Source organism: Equus przewalskii, chromosome 16, assembly GCF_037783145.1.
Source record: "Equus przewalskii isolate Varuska chromosome 16, EquPr2, whole genome shotgun sequence".
Classification (NCBI taxonomy): Eukaryota; Metazoa; Chordata; class Mammalia; order Perissodactyla; family Equidae; genus Equus; species Equus przewalskii.
This window is the reverse complement of record NC_091846.1, coordinates 4,610,242-4,632,777: the sequence shown is the minus strand read 5'-3', so window position 1 is coordinate 4,632,777 and position 22,536 is coordinate 4,610,242. Positions and strand designations below refer to the sequence as shown.

General features: G+C 44.2%; 1 protein-coding gene across 12 annotated transcripts in view; it reads left to right on the top strand.

Annotated features, from left to right (window-relative positions):
* The window catches only part of SPATA13 (spermatogenesis associated 13), a 346,853-nt gene that overhangs the window by 191,565 nt on the left and 132,752 nt on the right, over positions 1 to 22,536 (top strand). For 4 of the 12 annotated variants that reach the window (XM_070578619.1, XM_070578617.1, XM_070578613.1 and 1 more), the window contains exon 1: positions 1,370 to 1,685. The exons of 5 other annotated variants lie outside the window; for them this stretch is intronic. The gene's annotated coding sequence lies outside the window, so the exon portion shown is untranslated. Of the gene's footprint in view, positions 1 to 1,369; positions 1,686 to 22,536 lie in introns of those variants that run through there. 3 more of the 12 variants (XM_070578620.1, XM_070578618.1, XM_070578612.1) reach the window with 1 other exon arrangement.

Sequence of the window (22,536 nt, the reverse complement as noted above, 5' to 3'; positions counted from 1 at the left end):
AAATTTCGGGAACTTCAATAAAGATTCAAACAATAACGTAAAAATTTGCCCATATTTCCACTACCCAGAGATAATTACCATTAATACTTTGGTGTATGTACTTTAATTAATAGACTATTTTTTAGAGCAATTTCAGGTTTACAGAAAAACTGAATGGAAAGGAGAGTTCCTTCTTCTTCAACTCTGGCCCCGCCCCCAATTTCTCCTATTATTATCTTACATCAGTGTGGTACATCTGTTACAAGTGATGAGCTAATATTGATAATTATTATTAACTAAAGTCCAGTTTACCTGAGGGCTCACTCTTGTTGGTGTACATTCTGCGGGTTTTGACAAATGCACAATGACATATCCGTCATTTTAGTATCATACAGAATAATTTTTTCACCATTTAAAACAGCATATATGAAATTAATTTTGACTTTTCAATGGGTAATTTAATAATTTTATATGTTTTTTAGTTTTAAAATAGTGGTTACTGTTCTTTGATTATAAAAGCAATACATGTTTATAACAATAGGGCTGGTCCATCATAACCCATCAAATGAATTATCTAAAAAACGATCGTTTTTAAAAGAATTTATTTTATGAATTCCATTAGCTGCATATCAGGAAATAATCATGGAATATTTGGGGCCCAGATCCCAACGCAGAAGGGTTCGCTTTGTTCGGTGGTTTTCACGTAAATTAATGACTAGGCCTTGAGCCACATAGGAAAGGTGATAGTTCTTTGAATGCATTCACCGAAACAGTCCACGTAAGACTTGCCCTGGGGAGACGCGTAGCTTTAAAAAATCCTCACCTAGTGTTTCCTTTGCTCAAAAAAGCACAGCCATGGCGCCTAACCTAGAGTGAACTCCCGGTCCAGACCCAGGGGATCGAGCGGGCAGTGGGGGGCGGTTGCCCGGGCGACGCGACGGCTCCTCCGGCCCTGGACTAGGCTGGGAGGTTGATGGGGGTGGGAGGGAAAGCCTAGTTTACCGGGCCGGACTTGTGGGGGGTGGTAGGGGGGAGGCGCTGGGGTGGACAGAAGGGAGCCGGACTAGGGGGCGTGTAGCTGAGGAGAATAGGAGCTATGGTGGGGGGGAGTGTAGCAGGGCAGGGGGCATGGCAGGGGGGTATACCCTGATGGGGGGTGGGGGAGGATTGGGAATTGGATGGGAGGATGGTGGAGGTAGCCGGGCTGGCGGCGTGGTGGCCTACGAGGGAGCCGGGCTTGGTCTAGGAGTGGGGAGCATCGCCCGGCCGGGGACGAGAATCGTCCTAGGGTCGTGGTCTGGGGCCGGGTCGGGAGAACCCGGCTGGGGCGCGGTCTGGGGCCGGGTCGGGAGAACCCTTTTGGGGCGTGGTCTGGGGCCGGGTTGGGGGCGTGGCCGGGTCGGGAGAACCGGGCTGGGTCGTGGTCTGGGGCCGGGTCGGGAGAACCCGGTTGGGGCGTGGTCTGGGGGCCGGGCCGGGGACGTGGCCTGGGGAGCCGGCGGCTGCGGCGCGGGCGGGGATTCGGCGCCGCGCTTTCTCCGGTGGCCGCTCCGCCCGCCGCCAGCCCCGAGACCGCGCGCGGGAGCGGAGCCTCCTCCGGCAGTCCGGCGTGCTCGGAGCTCCGCGGGACTGGGACCAGCCCTGGGTCGCAGGGACGTCTTGGATCCGCCGACTCTGGAAGCTCTGCCGAGTGGGGGCCGCGTGAGGTGAGGCTGCGCCGGGGGCGCGCGGCTCTACGGGCTGGCGCGGGGCGGGCGTCGGGGGCTGTTAGCTGGGAACCCCGGGAGAGGAATTAGCCCCAGACGATGGGTTTCGTAGCCTGAGGACGCCTGCTCTCTCCTTTCCGATTCTCGGGGCCGCCGGGCTGCCCACCTGTTGGCGCCCTGCGCTGGCTGCTCGGCGCCCTTGCGCCCGCCCGGCGGCGCTGCCCCGGGGAGGGCGTGCAGGCGGCGTTCTTGGAAAAGGCCGTCTCCAGCACCACCCTTCCAGGGGTTGCCCTGAAACTTTACCCGCGCTCCGGCTCGCCGGCCGGGCCTGCGAGATTGCGCCAGGAGGGCGGACAGAGGTTCGGGGAGCCCGGTGCGGCCCGGAGCCCCTTTAACGCTCAGCTCCCTCCGGCGGCCAGCGCCCGCCCAGGTCTGCTGCGTCCGGGGGACCGAGAGGGATGCGGCTGGAGAGCTTAGCTCCGAAAGCAAGTTTCCTTCCCGGGCCCAACTGAGTCTCTCTTCACCAGAAAGACAGTGGGACCCGGTGTCTGTCGTTTCTTGGTTGGAGGGCGTGAGTTGCTTTGGTTCCATTTCTGTTGACGAGGTGGGGGAATTGACACACCAGCCCCAGGAGGATAGAGGCCAGGCTGCTGCCCACGTCTGGGCAACTCAGGTGACCTGTGCTGGCGGGCCACCGGCTGACTGTGCAAAGTTACTGAGCCTAAGTAAATTTCCCCTCCCTCCAAGTGCGAAAAAACAAACCAGACCAAACCAACAAAACTCTCTCGGTTAGTTGCTTCCCAGCGTTGTATAATAATATTGATAAACGGTATGATAATTTGAATTTATTTAGCACTTGTTCCCAAGGCTCTCCGTATTCGTCTATCCTCCACCCCATCCTCGTTTTCTACGTTGCCTGGTGTTTTCTTCCCTGTTACCCCCTCCTAGTCTCCCAGTTCTTTGCTCTCCTTTGCTAACAGGAACGGATATTTCACTCAGTTTTATTTTTCCCCTTTTCCTAACAAATGCTTCTTTTCTCTTTATGTCCCCCTCCCCCATCTTCCAGACTTCCTCCCTGCATTGTTCTCCGGGTGCCTGTTAATTATGCACCCCTCCAAGGGCGGCTGGACCTTGCCTCTAACCCCTCCCCCCATCCTTTAGAGTTTTATGTGGCTATTTCTTATTATCCAATATTCTCATTTTCGTCTACCTCCTTTGGCCCTCAAATTTGCCATCTGCCTGCCACCAGCTTGCTGATCTCCTTTTTCATTTGTGCTCCTGTGCATGTGTGGAGTCTTCATTCTCTCCCCAGTTTCTCCGCCTCGGCCTTCCTTGCCTTTCACCTACTTCTCCCTAAGTGCTTTCCCAGCCGCAGCCTGCTACGGCCTCCACGGCACACCTTGTTTCAGTTCCTTAGGTTGTGATTATTCCCACTCCATCGCCATCCCATCCCTGGGTTCCTTTTCCTTCTTCCAGACAGTCCTCCATTACCTTGCAGACATCTTTATTTCAGAAGGTCTGAAAGTGTCAGGAGGAGGAGGCAGCGAGCAGCTGCGTTTCCCTGGGAGTGCTCTGGATTTCAGGACCTCCCTTCTGCTCCTGTTTCTGTTTGTTTTCTTACTGAAGTGGTGTTGTATACATCGTTCTTGAATCGTGTCAGCATTGGTAGGCCTGTGAATATTAGGTAGCATTTCTTGAACACTGAGTGTGGGCCAGCACTCTTCTGAGGGCCTTACAGGCAGTGATAACTCATTAATCCTCCTCACACCCCTGGAACGTAGATACTCTTACCGGCCCCATATTACCAATGAGAAAAAGGAGGCTCAGAGGAGTTAAGTAGCAGGACCAGTTTCTGGTGGCTGTGTAGTGGGGGAGCCCTTCTCACTGGGCAGCCCAGCTTCCATGCCACAGGACCTTTTGAACTCAGAGGTGGGCTGGGTTTCAGCTTTGGAAGTGAGGTCATTATTTGCACATTTTATGTATACTGCAGTTTATACCAGTGGGAGACATAATATCTATACCTGTAGGACAGTGTATGGGGAAAACCTAATGCCTGATATCCCTCAGAAAGCCTGGGACACTGCCCGCGCTGACTGAATTCGTGCTCATTTCCAGCCTGCTTTCCTGAAGAGAAGGCACCGGCCCTCCTAGCTGCAGGAAGCCCAGAAGAAAGCTTCATAAAAAACACCATTGCCAGCCGTCTCCCTCCGTGTGTTGAGAGTTCAGTTTCACTTTAGCTGGCCAGACCTTTAGGGTCCCTGATAGCCCTGTGATTTTATGAGTCTTGTTTATTTCTATTTCATTATGTAATTTTCTTTTTTAAAGATGGGCCCTGAGCTCACATCTGTTGCCAGTCTTTTTTTTTCTTCTTCTCCCCAAAGCCCCCCAGTACATAGCTGTATATTCTAGTTGTAGGTCCTTCTGGCTGTGCTGTGTGGGACGCTGCCTCAGCATGGCCTGATGAGCAGTGCCATGTCCGTGCCCAGGATCCGAACCAATGAAACCCTGAGCCGCCGAAGCAGAGCACGTGAACTTAACCACTCGGCCACAGGGCCGGCCCCTCATTATGTAATTTTAAAGCCTTGTTCAAATATGTTTTTGTTAGTCTTCGCCTTCCTGAAAGTTGGAGGCACGTATTTCTACTTTTGCAGATACTGAAGCAGAGTGTTGGTAAGGTTCTATAATTTAATAGCTGGAAGGGACCTGACATTCCACAGATGAGGAAACTATGGGCTAGAGAAATAAAATGATGTGTCCAAGGGACAGCAGTGGCACAGTAGAGCTGGCCTGAGATCCTGGATCTGCTGACTCTAGTCCCTGGCTCTCGAGGCCTGGCCCTACAGCGTGGTGGGTTGACCTCTGCCTGCTGCTGAAAGCCAGTCAACCTTCTTTCCCCATCCCTTCCTGAGCTAAGAGGCGTTGGAAGAATTCATTTAGGATGGAAATGGTCAGTGGTTTTCTTTTTTTTTTTTTGTCTGAAAGCTAAACATTTAAAAAATGTTTGCTTTGAGATATATAATGGCATAAATGGGATCATAAAATCACGCAAGTATAAATTCAGATATGTTAGAAAGAAAGATTTTTATTTCCAAAACACCAGGAAAGAACACGAAATGTACATTGCTTTCTGGAGGGAAATCATGTAATATATGACAATGTGAAAATCAGTAACTGGAATATTTGATTGTATTTTTCATTTGTGGAGAGAAAGGCATTAGTACAAAAGTGCTCACATGATTTCCTTTACCTCTGCATCTCAGATAAAGCAGCAGTGGGGCGAGGAGAACCTGTCAAGTTGGTTGTTTCTTTGTTGGCTCTGCCGTGCCCTCCTCTCCTCTTGGACTCCACTCTGCCCTCCTGATTCCCAGCTCTGCTCCTTCCTGTCTGTTGAATGCCTTTCTCCAGGAACCCTCAGGGAATTGGAGGGTGTTGTTTACCCATGATGCTCAATTGACAGAGTTAAACCTAATGCCCCAAGTCATGTGTTCACGTAATTAACTTCTCTCTTAGCTTCTAAAAAGAGATGGGTGGTTGTGTGCCATCCCTGGGAGAACTGAGGAAACATTCGCTCAAGTCGTTGTCTCTTCTGTGGTTCAGATGAGGATCGTGGCAACTGAAGAGGAAGTTCAGTTTTACTGCTCCCCTTTCACGGTTGTAGAAGTGGAGGCTCAGGTTGGTGTTGTGGTCAGAGCCCCACAGTAAATGACAAGACTGAGATTTGAACACAGGCTACCTGGCTCAGGAGGCTGTGTGCCTGCTGCCCTGTGTCTGTCTCCTCTGTGGCTTGTAACTCCCTCAGGCAGCAGTGTTCCCACGTGCCTTTTACAAACTAGATGATTCCTGCTTGCTGACCGAAGTTGGAACCTGAGAGGAAGGGCAGGGGCAAGGTGACCATGAGGGCTCCCAGGAGTTCCCAGGCCTGTCCTCATGCCGGCTCACTTCACGTGCAGACGGGGCTTTCTGCTGGTGCCTAAGACAACACTGGGGCTGTGGCAGTGCTAGGAATGGAAAGAGAATAGTCTGCATTTCTGATGCATGCTTGTGCCAATTTGCTGTGGTCTGGATGTCAGCATTTGTGGACACAGGTAATGACCCCTCCTGTGGTCATAGTGTTCAGATCTCTGGGACATAGGACTGTTACCTCATCTAACCGGGACCTTAAAGGACCTGATTTCTTGGTCAGAAATGATCTCTGCCCATTTCCCTGCAACAGGACCAGTCTGTGTCATTGTGGAAGAAATGAGAGCTCAACATTGTAATTTCAGGGACCATGTGCCTGACTCGAAATATCTTCCTCTCTAGCCTGCCACATCTGGACTGGAAACACCCCCGTCGTCCTCACTCTGGATTCAGCCAGATTCGGGAGCTCTAAGAGGGCTCTGCACGGCGGAGGTGGAGAGGGAGGGAGGGGCCAGCCTTTCCCTCGCCCCGTAACACTGAGACAGTTTGTTTCCTAGGATTGGCAAGCTGTCCTTGGAGAAAAGTAGAACACAGGGCTGAAGGGACCAGACTGGAAAGTGTCAGTGGAGGGAGGCAGCCCGTAAGAAACTGGGAAATTGGGATCTTTGCTTACCGCCTAGGACAGGTGCAGAGGAGGGCCAGTGCGAGAGTTGACTGTTACGCAGCGGGCAGGGGGCGGGGAGGGAGACGTGTGTCTGGTACTGGACTTCGATCACAGTCTCGCACAGAGATTGTTGTTGTGTATTAAGAGGAACAGCGAGCAGTCTGGTACTTGAGTGTTAAAGTTACGATTCACTCACATTAGACAAGTTTCTGAGGTCAGGCCCTAGTACGTAGCCACGACGTATGACGTGGAGAGACAGAGATAAACGAAACATGTCCCATTTGTGTATTGGGACTGTCTCTATGGCTGCTGCAGAAGTTTCCCCATTTCTGCTCTTCCTCGTGGGATGGGGTGTTCATATGTGCACACTTACTGTGCACCTTTTCTGTGCCAGGCCTTGTGCTAGATGCTGAAGATGGAAAGAGACTCAGGAAAAGCCCCTTTACTCAAGAGGAGGCTCACTATTCTTGTCCAGTGGAGAGGTAGACGTGTGAAAGCAAAGTCTTGAAACACACAGCAGGTGTAGCAATCAGTTTATGGGGAGGGTGTTAGGAGAGAGCACATGAGAGGTTGAGGATCCAGGAAGGCTTCCTGGAGGAGGAGCTAACTACAGCCTGGGCTAAATGGTAACAGGAGTGAGCAGACTGGGGAGGGAGCTGACAGAGGGACACATTCCAGCCCCTCGGGACAGAGCAAGCAGAGGTCAAGACTTCAGCTTGTCGACTCTAGGGACCCTCAAACAGCTCACCTGCAGCCCCCAGCTCATCATTCATGACTGTTTTGGTGTGCCTAGAGCAGTGGCTGTGTCTGTGTCACTTGGGGCTTTGTTAGAAAAGCAACTCTACTGTTCTCTCCCAGACCTACTGAAGGAGAAATTCTGGGGTGGGGCCCAGCATTTATTTTTTATTTATTTATTTATTTTTTGAGGAAGATTAGCCCTGAGCTAACATCTGCTGCCAATCCTCCTCTTTTTGCTGAGGAAGACTGGCCCTGAGCTAACATCCGTGCCCATCTTCCTCTACTTATACGTGGGACGCCTACCACAGCATGGCTTGCCGAATGGTGCCATGTCCGCACCCGGGATCCGAACCGGTGAACCCCGGGCCGCCGAAGAGGAACCTGCGAACTTAACCACTGTGCCACTGGGCCGGCCCGGGGCCCAGCATTTTAACAAGGCTTCCAGGTGGTTTTCATGTACACTAGAGCTTGAGAGCCGCTGTTCTAGAACATGTGTGTTCCAGAGTTCCTGGACAGCTGCTCTTCATGGCCCCACAATAATTAGAACTATGTTCCTACCAGGTTGCACTGTGTGAGATTCACCTCAAGTCGACAGCTGTCTGCATTTCTTGTACTTCTTTGCCCAGCGTACATCCTCACAATTTCTCTTCCCACCCCACTTCATTTCATTGCATACCAGCTTTTCAATTATTTCTATAACACCTTTACCTGATGTGATTTCTTTGTATTTGACAGTAGTCAAATAACCTGGGTTCAGATCCCAACTCTGCTGTTTGCCAGCTGTGTGATCTTGGCAAGGCGTTAACCTCTCCCTGCCTCAGTTGCCTTTTCTGAAAAATATAGATAGAACGGTACCCATCTCTTAGGCAAGTTTCAAACTTTGCTGCACATTGGAATTACCTCGGGAATCTTTAAAAAATTTGATGCCTACTCCTACCCTCAAATATCATGATTGGTTTTGGGCGTAACCTAACTTGGAATTTTTAGAATCTTCCCATATGCAGTAAAGTTTGGGAACCACTGTCATAGGCTGTTGTGAGGATGAAGGCAGTTGATCCTGTGAAGTATTAAGAGTTCCAGGCACACAGTAAGTGCTTACTATACGTCTGCTGCTGGGAGCTCGTGTGCTGCTGGGGATTTGTCTGCTGGTGGAGGCTCGTGTGCTGCTGATGGGGGCTCGTGTGCTGGTGGAGGCTTGTATGCTGATGGTGGGGCTTGTGTGTTGTGGGGGCACGTGTGCTGGTGGGGGCTCCTCTGCTGGTGGGGGCTCCTCTGCTGGTGGGGGCTCCTGCTGGTGAGGGCTTGTGTGCTGGTGGGGGCTCCTGCTGGTGAGGGCTTGTGTGCTCGTGGGGGCTCGTGTGCTGATGGGGGCTCCTCTGCTGGTGGGGGGCTTCTCTGCTGGTGGGGGCTCGTGTGCTGGCGGGGGCTCCTCTGCTGGTGAGGGCTCATGTGCTGGTGGGGGTTCCCCTGCTGGTAGGGGCTCCTCTGCTGGTGGGGGCTCCTCTGCTGTTGGGGCTCCTCTGCTGGTGGGGGCTTGGATGGTTTTGTGTTAGGACGGGGAGAAGCAGCGCCATTTCAGTTACTTGATAAGTATTGGTTGAATGTCGAATGCTTTTTGGTTTGGAGATCTCCTCGTGGTCCCGGCTTTGTTCTGAGAATTGGAGGTGAAATAGCCTCAAGTGTGGTGGATCCTCACATCTGGTTCTCAAGCACCCTTGATGCGAGGATGTGATGTCGTGCTGTAAACAGAGCACACAGCCTCCCCATCCAACCCCCCGAGGTCAGCCTTCCCAGCGCCGGGCACCATTCCTCACCTCTCTACAGAAAAACTTGAATTTTTGGAATGTAACCAGACTGTAAAATCACGAAGTAGCGATGCTTTACAGTGTGGATGGGAATGGGAATGGGGCACCCAGGATTCTGTACCTGCTCTAATGTATCATTTGCACCTAACTGCCACTTTTCAAACACACAGTACATCTCAAGACTTGGTCTCTCTTTGGTGTCTGACCTGTCTTCTAGGATCTAAGTGTCCTTATATTATAAAGTACGGATTTCTAACCATCATTTGAAAGAACATAGAATCTTTTTGCATACTCTGTCCCGTCGCACACGTTCATTCAACCTTCATTCAGTGTTTCATTAATTCAGGAAATCTTGGTGAGCACCTGCTCAGCACCAAACACAGAGCTGGCGGTTTTATCCCGTCTTTTCCTACTGTGGAGAGACTGTCTCTCCCCGTCAAGTATAAAGCATGAAGCATGTATAAAGTATTTCTTTCGGTTTTGATTTATAACTGCAGCCTTCTCTATACCTCTCTCTTTTGCTAATACAATTACTCGACTTTTTAATAACAGAACATCTGAAGGACATTTTTCATGTGAACTTCACGGGCCTTCTTTGCACCCTGCTGAGAGTAATTAAATCAAACCCCATGCAATGATTATTCTGGAACATCCTGACAAGTTATTAAAATCCGCTTTGCCTGGGACCAGGAGACCGGAGGAAGTAATCTGCAGTTAGTGTCCTCAGAATGAAATCTGTGATCCAGTTTAAGTTCTGTGGGTTTCTAATTTCTTTTCCTCCGGAATCAGTTCTAGTCGTGTGGCCAAATTAATTAAAGAAATGAGAAATAGGTGAATTCCTATCTCAAGCTCATGATTTCTTCTCCTTCTGTGGTAAAGTCAGATTACATTTTGGTTTTGCTCTGCTGTACGGGGCATGCAAGTAACTGATGTCTACTGTTAGAGTGGCCCTGGTACATTTAAATGTGTGTTGCCAGTGAAATTAATTGATTCACTATGTTTGTTCTGCTGCCCAATTACTAAGTGAAAATCCACCATTGGGGAGACTTTTGTATAGCCTGTGCACAAGTAGCTCAGTATTATGGTAAAGACTGGCCTCTGTTGTGTGGTCTTCCATTATCACTCGTCTTACCCACGGCCTGAATAGGCTTTAGAAATACAGGCCTTCAAAGGAATTGCCCTTGCTTAAATGTTGCATGGATCCTTCTGAAATAACATCCCAAACCTTCATTCAAGACAATGAAGAAGGAGGGGATACATTAATATCTACAGCTTCAGTTATCAAAAGGATTATATATTTAAAATGAGAAAAGTTAAAAATACATTTTAGTTAAAAAAAATTTGAGGTTAACAAGTAATCCAAAATACACTAGGAAAAATAGTATGTGATCTGCCAGACCTGTTTGCTGTGCTTTTTCTGCCTTTGACTTTTCTAAAGCAGATCTAAACTCCCCAGAGTGGGTTGCTTGGCTCATCTTACTGAAGAGCTGGCTTATTTTACCAAGTCGGGTTCAGCTCTGGCATGAGAGTGTATCTCTGTGTCCTTAGGCCACGCTGCCAGCACTGTGGTGTCCTATACTTCCTGGGAAAGGATTGGGTACTTTGCTGTGTCCAACTCCAGTTCTTGGCTGTGATCTGGGGGTGTGTGTGTGTGTGTGTGTGTGTTGGTATATAATGGAGCCAGAATGATATACCAGTGTGACGTGGAATGAGATGCTGATCGTATAAAGTTCCCCTCCAAGTCGAGTCTTAGACTCCTGGCCTCACTAAGTAAATAACACAGTGGAATTCTGAATAAGAAAAGTGGCAGCTAGTTTTGAACATTTAGTTTTTTAATGACAAGTCATGGCAAGTGTGAGTAAGAAGACTGATTTATAAACTTGTAGCTTGTGGAATCAAGTTGCCCTTTTGGGTTACATTCATATTTCCAGCTGCGCTCCTCACTAACCAGCATCAGTATAAACAGCTCTGCTCAGTGTTAAGCCGTCTGAAGGCAGGCACCATCTCCAGACTCAGCTTTTGAAATACCGTGTACCCAGCAGAGTGTCTTGTGCTCCCATAAGCCACGTTGGCTTGTGGGTAATGACAACGCTCATTGAGATGTAGGGGCAGACTGTTCATATATAAACATAGACGCTGTTGCAGCCAGGGCAAGGCGTGGGTGCTGAGTGCATGCGTACAGCGCCCAGTCTCAGCAGTAATTCAGGCAGTGCTTACACCCTCACCCCAATTCCGTCTCACCGAATCTCTCTATTGGATGGCAGGAGAGGGACCGAGGTTCACTCCTGTGGACTTTTCTTTTCAGGCTAGAATCTTCTGCTTCCGGGGAACTGGGGCCCAGGTGTAGTGAGAGGGTGTGTGTGCTCCTCAGTCCCTGCTCTGCTCTCCTGTCTGCTGTTCTGCCTGCAGACCGTCTGTGCTTCATGTGGCTCCACTCAAAATGAGGACTCAGGACTCAGGACTCAGAGTGCTGTCTGCCGTCCTTCTCACAGAGAGGTAATTTCATAGGAGGAAGCAACAACTCTTTCTGCTTTTCCTAATCTTTATTTCTAGTCTGCCCCCTCGTCCAAGGTGCTCATCCTGAATGGGTGCTGACCCAGAAACCTTCGAGAGGTGCACAGAACTTAGAATGGTCCAGCATTACGAGGTCAGTGCTTATAGGTGGATAGGTCAAGCCATATAGTACTACTGCCAGTGCCTAAATATGTCTGATTTGGTGGCATAGTCACTTACATTTTCATACCAGCACATCTGAAGGAAATTTATCACGTTGACTTCCTGGGGGCTGTTTTCAAGCCTGCTGAGATTAATTAAGTCAAACCCCATGCAACAATTATTCTAAAGCATAGTGGCTTATTAAATTTCAGTGCATGCCGGCCTACTGAATTTGAATTAGTCAAGTCAGTGGTTTCATTTTTGTTGCTTTCCTACTACAGGAGTCGAATAGCCTTTTCTTATTTTTGTGGGTGGATACTACTGATCTCTCAGTTTTTCTTTCTTTCTGGGATGAGGACTCTAAAGGAAGAAGGAAATGCCTGTTGTCAGCAGGACAGCTCTGTTTTCTAGGCTTTCCTGGAAAGTAGCTTCTAGAAGCCAGATCTTACTGTCTACATGGTGCACCTGTTTTTCTCTGGCTGGGGATTTTTAAGAGTGCTTTGTGACAATTGGGACACTTTTCTTCTGAGATAAAGATAGTGGGTATCTGTGCTGATCAGTCTGGGATAAAGAATACTGAAAAGAGACCTGGTTCAGCTGGAGGGTTCCTGGGCCCTTGTCAGACTACACGGGGACAACCGCCTTCTCTGTGTCCTTCCAGGGCACCTGGAAAAGCCTGGAAAGCACTTCAGTCGTTCCTGAGAAAGGATTAAAAAAAAACAGCTCTCTAAAGCACATGTTTGTGTTACTTTCTTTCGTGCAAGCGTGTTTTTTATGTGATTGTTTTAAAGAGAACTGGATCATGCAGAGGTCCTTCAATAACCAGTTATTACCTGTGCCTGGTTAGCGAACCCTTCCCTTCCTTGTACAAACTCACTGATGCAGAATTCAGAAAGAATTAACTTGGAGCACGTTTCTCATGGATTTTTGGTTGGAAGAGGTTTCCCCATTGGGAGGATCCCACAGCTTTCACCTCAGAAGGCTGGGAATTCAGATTCATGTCAGGATTCACTCACTGCTCGCTAGGAGATCTGGCTGGTTTCAGATTCCCAAGGAAGTAGCTGCCGCGTCGTCTGAGTGCAGAGGCACTTGGAAAGCATTGCCCGTTGGCTGCTTCATGTATTCAGTGGTGCCATCAGGAAAGAGGTGAAGGAAGATGGTGATGTGGTGACCCTTACCTCAGAACCTGTAGGGTGGATGGAACGCATTTGCTGCTTCTGTGTGGAGGGCGGAGCAAGGAAAATCACTGCTGGGAAGGCTATGTGCCACTGATCCAAAATGTGTTATCACAAGCCTGCCTCTGGATACCCCTCTCTCCCTTCTTTCAGACCAAAGTCCTGGTTCCACCTTTGGTTTTTTTTTCTTGTGGCTGGACGGTTAAGCCACAGAAGGATTTTGGACCTTATAATGGCTGGGCTGTGAGCCATGGAATGATTTTGGACAGTTTTTGGTTCCCTGCGTAAATCAGAGAAACTCTTCTGTGTGTCTCCTGTATGGTCTTATAACTGCAGTACATCCTCCTTCTCCCACAGTGTGATGCAAACAGTGGGAATGTTACAGGGGCTAGTGAATGGTTTCAAGGAAGCAGCGCAGGGGTCTGATAGCTGTCAATGGCTCAACAGGGAACTGGCTACATGGACTTGCTGGCGCCTGACTGGGTAATCTGCACTGGAGTTCAGACAGACTTCAGCACTGATCTTGGGCTCTCCTGGTGAACCTGTCTGCATCAGTTAGGAGGTTTGTGTATTCGAGTAAAGGTCTCTGTAAAATGTTTTTGAACTTTGAGATTGAAGGCGTCCCTAACTCCTGGTGATTGGTTGTGTGGAAGACAGCAGTGGTACTTAGATTGTTTTCATTAGCTGGCGTTAATGTTGGAAAAGTCAGCATTTGACACAGAAGAGGCAAGAGTTGGCAGAAGAAGAGAATGGAGATTTGAGAGTTAAGGTTGTAATTTTATTCATGAAGAGTTAAAAATTCTTGTTCATTAATTTTTAAAGTTAAACTCTGTATTTTGACATGATCGTAGATTCACTTGCATGATATAGCACAATGATATTTACATGATATAGTACAATATCACACCCAGGATATTGACATTGATAGAGTCAAGATGCAGAACGTGTCCGTCACCACAAGGATCCTTCATGTTGTCCCTTTATAGCTACACCCGCTTTCCTCCCGCCCCGACTCTTCTTTACCTCTGGCAACCACTGATTTGTTCTCCATATAATTTTGTCATTTCAAAAATGTTGTAAACTTGGACTCATATAGTATATTTGGAATTGGCTTTTTCCGTTCAGCATAATTCTCTGAAGATACTAGTTTTTTTTAAACATGTGGCTTGCAAATATGTTCTCTGACTCTATTGGTTATTTTTTTTTTTTTCAGCCTCGTAACAGGGCTTTTTGGAGAATAAAAGTTTTTAATTTTAGGGGCTGGCCCCGTGGCCGAGTGGTTAAGTTCGCGCGCTCCGCTGCAGGCGGCCCAGTGTTTCGTCGGTTCGAATCCTGGGCGCGGACATGGCACTGCTCGTCAGACCACGCTGAGGCAGCGTCCCACATGCCACAACTAGAGGAACCCACAACGAAGAATACACAACTATGTACCGGGGGGCTTTGGGGAGAAAAAGGAAAAAATAAAATCTTTAAAAAAAAAAAAAAAGTTTTTAATTTTAATGAAGTCTAGTCTATTGATTTTTCCTTTTATGGATCTTACTTTTGGTGTCAAGTCTAAGAACTCTTTGCCTATCCCTAGATCCCAAAGGTTTTCTTTTCTTTTTTTCTAAAAGTTTTATACTTTTACATTTTACATGTAAGTCCATGATCCATTTGAGTTAATTTTTGGATAAAGTGTGAGATTGAGGTCATGGTTGTTTGTGTTTTTTGTTTTGTTTTCGTTTTTGCCTGTGGATGTCTTATTGCTTCAGCACTTTTTTTGCTGGAAAGGCTGTCTCTCATCCATTCGTTTGCGTTTGCACCTGTATCAAAAATCAGTTGGGCATGTCTGTGTAGGTCTGTTTCTGAGTACTCTTTTCTGTTCCATTGAGCTGTGTGTCTGTTCCTCAGACAATCACAGTCTTGATTACTAAGCTATATAAGTCTTGAAATTGAGTAGACTGATTCATCCCACTTTATTCTTTCTCAAAATTATTTTAGCTATTCTAGCTCCTTTCCCTTTCTGTATTAATTTTAGATAATCTTCTCGATATCTACAAAAAATCTTGCTGGAATTGGGAGAGAATTGACGACTTTACAATGTTGAATCTTGTAATCAATGAACAAAGCAGGTCTCTCCATTTCTTGCATCAGCATTGTGTAGTTTTCAGCACGTCATTCCTATACATGCTTTCTTAGATTTAAACTTAAGTAGTTCAATTTTTTGAACAATTATGAATGGTATTGTGTTTTTAATTTTGGTGTCCACTTGTTCATTGCTAGTATATAGAATAAAATGGATTTTTTGGTATGTCTAGCTTGTATCCTGCAACCTTGTAGAGTGCACTCATTTGTTCTAGGAGTTTTTTGGTATATTCCTTGCAATTTTCTATATAGACAATCCTGTCATCTGCAAATAGGGATAGCTTAATTTCTTCCTTTCCAATCTTGGTGGCTTTTATTTCCTTTTCTTGTTGCGTTGCACTGGCTAGAACTTCTAGCACTATGTTGAATAAGAGTGGTGAGAGCAGACACCCTCGCCTCTTGTTCTTGATCTTGGGGGGTAAAGCATCCCGTCTTGTGCCATTAATATAATGTTAGCTGTGGGTTTTTGCTAAATGCTCCTTATCAAGTTGAGGAAGTTTACCTCTCTTCCTGTCTGAATTTTTTAAATGATGAATGGGTGTTAAACTTTATCAAATGCTTTTTTGAATCAATTGATAAGATCATATGATTTTTCTTCTTTAACCTGTTAATATGGTGGATTATATTCATTAGTTTTCAAATATTGAACCAGTCTTCAGTCCCTGGAATAAACCCAAATGGAATAAACCCCACGTGGTCATGTGAATAATTATTTTTATGCAATGCTGAATTCTGCTCTATTTTGTTAAACGTTCCTGTGTCTATATTCATGAAGGGTATTGGTCTATAGTTCTGTTTGTTTGTTTTTGGGGCTATCTGGTTTTTGTATCAGGGTAATAATACCTTCATGAAATGAAGCTGGAAGAGAGCTTTCCATTTCCTGCAAGAGAGAGTACAGAGTTGGTATTAATTCTTCTTTAAATATTTGGTAGAATTCTTTAGTAAGACCATGTGGACCTGGAGGTTTCTTTTTTGGGAGTTTTGAAGATGCAAATTCAGTTTTGTTAATGGTAAAGGGCTGTTGAAGTTCTCTATTTCATATTGTGTGAGTTGTGGTAGTCTGTGTGTTTTTCAGGAAGTGGTCCATTTTGTCTAAGTTGTCTAATTTGCAGAGTTGTTCATAGTATTCTCTTACCCTTTTGAAGTCTGCCAGGTCAACAGTTACATCTTGTTTCATTCCTAATATTGGTATATTGTGTCTTCTATCTTTTTTCTCTTTGTCAGTCTTGTTAGAAGTTTGTGAATTTTACCTGTGTTTTGAAAGAAACCAGCTCTTGGTTTAATTGATTTTCTCTATTTTTCTGTTTTTAAATTCTTTTATATCTGCTCTTACCTTTATTATTTCCTTTCTTCTGTTTGCCTTGGGTTTATTTTGCTCTTTTTCTAGGTTCTTGAGGCAGGAGCTTAGATTATTCTTTAAGAAGTTTCTTCTTTCCTTATGTATGCACTTCATGCTATAAATTGTCCTCAGAAAACTGCTTTAGCTGTGTGCTACAAATCTTGATATGTTGCATTTTCATTTTCATTCAGTTAATTGTATTTTTAAAATTTCCCTTTAGACTTCCTCTTTGATCTGTGGATTATTTAGAAGTGTGTTGTTTAGTTTACAAGTGTTTGGAGATTTCCCTGTTATCTTTGATTTCTGTTTTATTCCATTGTAGTGGGAGAATACATTCCATAAGGTTTCAGTTCTTTTAAATTTGTTGAGGTTTGTTTTATGGCCCAGGATATTGTCTATCTTGATATATGTTCCATGTGCGCCTGAAAAGATTATTCACTCTGCCCTTGTAGGAGAGGGTGTTCCTTTACTGTCTAGTCCTGTTGGTTGCTTGTGTTAATCCTGAAATGGAGTATTTTGTTATGGTGATGTTGGTAATAGTTTGTTTTTGTTTTCCCTCTTTTGTAGGGGAACAGGAATGAGGATTGGAGGGCAAAGAGTTTGAAGTCATATTGTCTGGCAAATACAATAAGACTAAAAGTCTATATTGCCAATTTAGGGCAATTCAGACAGTCAGCCAAGGAGAGAGTAGAATTTTATTCTCAATTGAAAATGTCACTACCAGAGGGCCATTTCATTGCCCTCTGTTTTAGAATTAGAAAGTCTGAAGAAAACCAAGCTTGATCTCAAAATCAGAAGTTAGACAGCTAAATTTGCCAACCAGGACTGGAGGAAGATTTTGTGTTTCAAGGTTGTCTAGATTACTTCTTGTTGAGTAGTCTTTATGAGGTAACTAATTTACTGTTTATTGAGTACTTATGCAATCATTAATTAGATCAGAGCAGAGAATCAGATTATTAATATAGAAGCTAGATTATTCATCTGTTCTAAAAAATTTGTTAAGTAATTCCTCTATTCCAGACGTGGTGCTAGTACCTGAGGATGTAAAAATAAACTAGAGAGACATAGGCTTAAGTGTCTTTTATTCTCCCACAGAAGAAAAACCTGGGAATTCTGATGGCTTCTGTAAAGAGTAATTACTAGAAAACATAAGAGTAAATTCAACCTTGAAGATTATTTTAGTCTCAGATGCTGCGGCTTAACTTTGGAAAATAATATTAAAAATGCTTTGCAGGGGCCAGGCCCAGTGGCCTAGTGGTTAAGTTTGGTGTGCTCCACTTCTGCAGCCTGAGTTTGGTTCCTGGACATGGAACCTACATGACTCACCTGTCAGTGGCCATGCTGTGGTGGTGGCTCACATTAAAAAAAAAAAACAAACAGGAAGATTGGCAGCGGATGTTAGCACAGGGTGAATCTTCCTCAGCTTAACAAAAAAAAAAAAAAGCTTTGCCAGGAAACTTGTTTTATTACATGGTTACATAGTCACTTTCAATTCAAAACCCAGCAGTGTTTACACATTTTCCACAGTGTGCCAGGCACTGAAGTGGGTGCAGGGGAATCCGGGTGGCTCAGCCCCTCATGTACTTCTTTCTTAAGTCTGATTGTTATAAAGATAGAGGCCAAATAGAAATTCCTTAAACTTTATGTCATTGTTTTATTTCTTAAGAAATGGAGAATTCCATGTATACTGGAAAAATTTATTTACATCATCTTTTCAATAACACAGCTTTATAAAGAATATCTACATAAGTCGTGTTGACCTTAAATACAAACAGATCCGGCATTTGTATCAATACTGAAGTTCCTTCATGTCGTTTGGTAAACACACCGTTAGTTTAACCTGTTTAACCAGGTACAGTTTGGAAGGGCCGCGAAGATCTTCGTCTGTTACTTTTCATGTAACACAACAAAAAGTGAGAAAATACGGCTAAATATATCTTAGTATTTGCTCTCTTTTTCCCCATGACATCATAGTTTCTCTCTAATATCTGTTTTTCAGATCAGGAAAACATGTTATTTTCCCAGAAAAGCAGTTGCTTTGATTAATGGGGCCAGGCCAGTCCAAGGACAGAGTAAGCACACAGCATCCTGGCACAAGTCCTGGAAACGATCGTCAGTCTTCTTTCTCTCACCTTGGGCTGTTAAATTTAAGTACTGTATTTTCTGTGAAAATAGAGCCTGGTAATTCTTTAAAGAAGCTCCATGTATCTGAATAAATAATAGATGATTGGTTTATAAGCTATTAATTGTCAAGAGATAACAAGCTCCTGCTTGATTTTGTATCATTTTATTAATGAGCCTCCTTCTTTCTTCCTAGTATAAAAAGGAGTTGAGAATTATGCTTTCTTTTCAACCTCTTTGTTCTTCTTTAATTGATCAAAGCACAGTGGACATGAAAAAAAACCACTCTGCTTCCCTGATTCACTGTTACCTTTAACCGTTACATTAAGTTCTTACAGATATTTGGAAGAAAGTGATGGCATGCTTTTAAATAATTCAGGCCTGTATCAGTTAGTCTGGCTGCTATGGTTTGCCTTAGGTAAATGAGAGAACTTCTTTGAGCCTTGTTCTCTCCTCCTCTGTAAAATGAATCTGGCTGGTGATAAGTGCCCCACCTATTTAGTAGGGCTCTTTTCACTATCTCCTGCTAGTCTGTGAGCTCTGAAAGACTGAGAGCTGTGGCCGATTTATCTTTGTATCTCCAAGTCTGTGGCAGCCCAGATGTTGCAAATGCTTGTGCCTTTTGCGGCCCTGCAGGTGACAGAGGAGTTCTGCAGTCTGGTTGAAGACTTCGTAGGTCCTGCCTGTAGGATCCACAAGGGCATGTGGCCCACTGTTAGCAAACCTTCTCATTTTCCAAGAGAATCCAGAAATCTGGATTTTAGTGAAATCTCTCTATTCTTAAATATTGAAAATAAATTCTGTTTTTACAAAACTCCCTGTATAGTCCAAATAAGGCATGAGTACTATTAAATTCAACCCAAAAGCCAGGGCTTGCCACCTCTGAGCATGCCCTTAAAAAATGTTTATTGAATTAGCAGCAGTGTATTGAGCCACATTTTGATATGGCTGCCATGAATGGAGACCATTTTGATACTTCTGAGGAACATGCCTCTTGTCTTCCTATAATAAGAGCTTTTTTTACTATACAATTATGACATTATTTGTATACAGTTATTAGTAGTACTACTGATAACAAGTACCATAGTAAATGGAAGGGAAGTATTATTATCCATATGAGAAAGATGCACAAATCAAAGATCAGAGAGTTTAAGTAATGAGCCAGCTGACACATTCTGTCTAACAGCCGAGCTGAGGTCCTAACCCGGCAGTTCATACTGCACCTTTCCTTCTGTCTAGAGGAAGAATGAATTGACACCACAGCAAAGCAACTCACTTCATTTTTTTTTAACAGCTTTATTGAAATATAGTTGACATACCTACAGTTCATCCATTTAAAGTGCAAAATTCACTTGTTTTTAGTGTATTCACAGTTGTGCCAATCATTACCACAGTCAATTTTAGAACATTTTCATCTCCCTAAAAAGAAATCCTGTACCCTGTACCTAGCAGTCACTCCCCATTTCCCCAGCCTTAGGCAACGGCTCATCTACATTCTGTCACTATAGATCTGCCTTTTTAGACATTTCATGTAAATGGAATCATACAATATATGGCTTTTTGTGTTTGATTTCTTTCACTCGACATAATGTTTCTAGGTTCGTCCACGTTGTGGCATGTTATCAGTACTTCATTTCTTTTTCTTGCCAAGTAATATTCCATTGTATTGTGTACGCCACATTGTATTTATTCATTCCTCAGTTCACGTACATTTAGGTTGTTCATACTTTTTGGCTATTATGGATACTGCTACTATGAACGTTTGTGTACATGTTTTTGTGTGGACATATGTTTTTTTATTTATTTATTTTTTAATGACTGGCACCTGAGCTAGCAACTGTTGCCAATCTTTTTGTTGTTGTTCTTCTTCTCCCCAAAGCCCCCTGGTACACAGTTGTATATTTTAGTTGTGGGTCCTTCTAGTTGTGGCATTTGGGACGCCGCCTCAGTGTGGCCTGATGAGTGGTGCCATGTCTGCTCCCAGGATCCGAACTGGCAAAACCCTGGGCTGCCGAAGCAGAATGTGCAGACTTAACCACACGGCCACGGGGCTGGCCCCTGGACTATGTTTTTATTTCTCTTGGATACATACCTAGGAGTGGCATTGCTAGGTCACATGGTAACTATGTTTAACTTTTTGAGGAATTGTCAGACTATTTTCCAAAGTGACTACACCATTTTGCATTCTCACCAGTGATGGCTGAGGGTTCCAGTTTTTTTTTTTTCCTACTTCCTCACCAACACTTGTGTGTATTATTTTAAATTGTGGTAAAAGTCACATATCAAAATTTTCTATCTTAACTGTTTTTAACTGTACAATTCAGTAGTATTAAGTACATTCCCATTGTTGTGCAACCATCACCACCGTCCATCCCCGTAACTCTTTTCATCTTGTAGAACTGAAACTCTGTTCCCATTAAACAGTAACTCCCCATTGTCTCCTGCCCACCAGCCCCTGGCAGCCGTTATCCATTATACACACACGTCCGTATGATTTTGACTACTCTCAATACCTAATAGAAGTTGAATTGTACAGTATTCGTCTTTTTGTGGTTGGCTTATGTCACTTGGCATAATGTTCTCAAGATTCATACATGTTGTATCGTATGTCAAAATTTCCTTTCTTTTTAAGACTGAATAACATTCCATTGTGTGTGTATGCCACGTTTGGTTTATCCATTGTGCAGTCTGTGGACACTTGGGTTACTTCCACCTTTTGGCTGTTGTGAATAACGCTACTGTGAGCATGGATGTGTTACAAATGTCTCTTCGAAACCCTGCTTTCACTTCTTTTGGATTTTTATAGGTGGAATTGCTGAATAATTTGTAACTTCATCCATTGTGTTCAGAGAATATAATTTATATGATATCTATCTTTTAAAATCTATTGAGACTTCATTTGTGCCTAACGCATAGCCTACAAGATGTCGCGTGTGCACTTGAGAAGAGTATGTATTTGTTGTTGCTGTGTAGAGTCTTCTGTATGTGCCTGTTAGATCTAGTTGGTTTATTGTGTTGCTTAAATTCTCTGTTTCCTTACTTATCTTCTGTCTGGTCCTTCTATCGATTATTGTGATTGGGGTCTTGAAGTGTCCAGCTGTCATTGTACAACTGTCTTTTTCTCCCTTCAATTCTCTTGGTTTTTTTACTTCCTATATTTTGTCTGTCACTAAGTGTGTAAATGTTTACAATTGTATTTTCTTGCTGTATTGAACCTTTTATTAATACGTAATGTCCTTCTTTTTCTCTTGTAACCCTTTTTGATTTATTTTTTTTACAGATGGGCACCTGAGCTAACAACTGTTGCCAATCTTCTTTTTTTCCTTCTTCTTCCTCTCCCGAAAGTCCCCCAGTACATAGTTGTAGATTCTGGTTGTGAGTGCCTCTGGCTGTGCTATGTGGGACGCCACCTCAGCAACTTAACAACTTGGCCATGGGGCCGGCCTCTCTTTTTTTATTTAAAGTCTATTTATTTTGTCAGATATTAGTATAGCCACTCCTACCGTTTTGGTTACTATTTCCATGAACTATCTTTTTCCATCCTTTCACTTTCAACTTTTTTCTGTCTTTGGATTTCAAGTGAGTCTCTTGTAGATAATGTATAGTTGGATCATGTGTTTTTATCGATTCTGCCAATCACTGCCTTTTGGTTGGAGAGTTTAACACCTTTACACTTAAGGAGGGACTTGCATCTGTCTTTGTGCTGTTTGTTTTCTTTATGCCTGAGAATATTTCTGTCCCTCATTTCCTGCATTACTGTCTTCTTTTATACTTAGTTGATTTTTTGTAGTCAAATGTTTGAATTTCATTCCCATTTCCTTTTGTATATATTCTATAGCTATTTTCTTTGTGGTTACCATGGGATTACATTTAACATCCTGAAGTTATAACATTCTAATTTGAATTTATACCAGCCTAACTTCAGTAACATTAAAAAACTCTCCTCCTTTACAGTTCTGTCCCCACACCTTTTGGTTGTTGATGTCACAAAATTACATCGTCATATGTTGTGTGTCCAAAAACATAAAGTGATAATTCTTTTAAATGCGTTAGCCTCTTGAATTATGTAGAAAACAAAATGTGGAGTTACAAACCAAAGTTATGGTAATAAAGTAAGACTAACTTTTACATCAACAATTGTTTTTTTAAATGTATTAGTCTCTTAAATCCTGTAGAAGACAAAAAGTGCAGTTACAAACTGTTATTCTAATGATTCTAGCTTTTATAATTGCCCATGTATTTCCTCTGTTGAGATCTTTATTTCTCCCTACGGCTTTGAGTACTGTCTAGTGGCCTTTCCTTTCACCTTGCAGGACTCCCTGGAGCATTT